The following is a 1453-nucleotide window of genomic DNA, read 5'->3' as shown; positions in this document are numbered from 1 at the left end:
TGGGGGGCTCTCCAGGATGAGAAGGAGAAAGCAAGACGACAGGCGGCTATCAAGCCAGAGGCCCTTTGAAACTCACCCAAAGGGCCCTGCTCCTTCACCTCCCTCCCCTGCCAGGAAAGCGTCCACTTAGCTCGGTGATTGTACAGTGGCCTTCACCAAGGGTGGGAGGGACCGCAGATGGGAGGGAGAAGGTGGTCAAGACTTGGGGCGTCTCATCCACACCCACAGTGCCCATCACAAGCTAAAAGGCAAAGCAGCAGAGAAGGGCACACCCGCTGATAAAAGCACACACTCAGTGCTGGCTGCCCTCAGTGGTCCGTGGAAGGCAGTTCTGGGTTCGCCGATGGAAAAGAAATGGCAACAATCAGGAGGGGAAAGTGGGAAGAGAGGGGAGGTGCCCACTTGCTCCCTAGGGCCACACCCCAATGTGTTTACTTTCATGTGGAGAGAGCCAGCAAAACTGACCTGCCCTGAGCACCCACTCTCCAGGGGCTCCCCACATTTTACAGGCCCGCAGTGGAGAATTAGTCCTCCTGGTTTTTAATTTTTTTTGTACTGAAATTTTTGTTAATATTTCTCACATTTCACAAAACATCTTTCATTGACGTTCTACAAATGATACCATCCGATACTGTCCTGATACTTTCTTCTTGTGAGGAGAGTTTATACATCTTTTCGACTTCTGTAATATTTGCTATTTCAGGAAGATTTTTCAGAGAAATCTGATGACCATCTACCTGAGATATTAAATATTCTCAATCTGTTTTTTTTTTCCCTTTTACAGCATAGACAATTAAAATTGAAGTGTCATTTGCTGAGATACCAAACTTTTTCAAAGCCTCGGAAATACTGTTATTTGGGGAAAGGTTGAAAATAATTTCAGTAGAGTTCTTGTCTTCATTCTCCCCAGTTTGTAGAGATGAACTTCTTTGTTTGCTAACATAAGTATCTGGAGTGGCTCAACAATCACTGTAGGATTTGTTAATGAGCCATCAGTGCGCCTTCCATGGCCTTTTTTCTCAAGTCTCCAGCATTTTTTACATCTTTAAATAAGAGAAGGCTTACTCTGCTTTCTGGAAATAGGTCTAGCCGATATGTTAACTGCATTTCATAGATAAGTAGGATCCGTTTTGATCTGTTGGGTCTTTGGTTTGTCCCAGTCCTTCTGCTTTAATGACAAGGAGGCTGAGCTCAGAAAGCAGAAATGACTTGCCCAGAGTCAGGCACAGTGGAGAGGACATGGGTTTGGGAGGTGGTCAGCACTGGCCCCTGCTCAGCCACCAGCCGAGTGGTGGAAATTACTGAGGGCATCTTCCTTATTGTGCGGAGATGGGGAAAATGAGGTTCTAAGAAAGAAGAGATGAACCTAGGATCCGGTGAAATTACTGTCCAAGGCTCCCAAGATTGGAAATCCTTCTGAAGATAGATTTTGAGACCTTCTATGCCTTTCCAT

The 1453-nt window shown here is 45.8% G+C and overlaps 1 pseudogene; it reads right to left on the bottom strand.

Moving 5' to 3' along the window:
- Positions 1-584: 584 nt before the first annotated feature.
- LOC143663108 (EKC/KEOPS complex subunit TPRKB pseudogene) lies at positions 585-1107 on the bottom strand (annotated as a pseudogene).
- Between the last annotated feature and the right edge of the window lie 346 nt (positions 1108-1453).

The sequence above is a fragment of the Tamandua tetradactyla genome, chromosome 2 (genome assembly GCF_023851605.1).
Source record: "Tamandua tetradactyla isolate mTamTet1 chromosome 2, mTamTet1.pri, whole genome shotgun sequence".
Taxonomy (NCBI): Eukaryota; Metazoa; Chordata; class Mammalia; order Pilosa; family Myrmecophagidae; genus Tamandua; species Tamandua tetradactyla.
The sequence above is the reverse complement of the archived record's forward strand: the minus strand, read 5'-3'. Positions and strand labels throughout refer to the sequence as shown.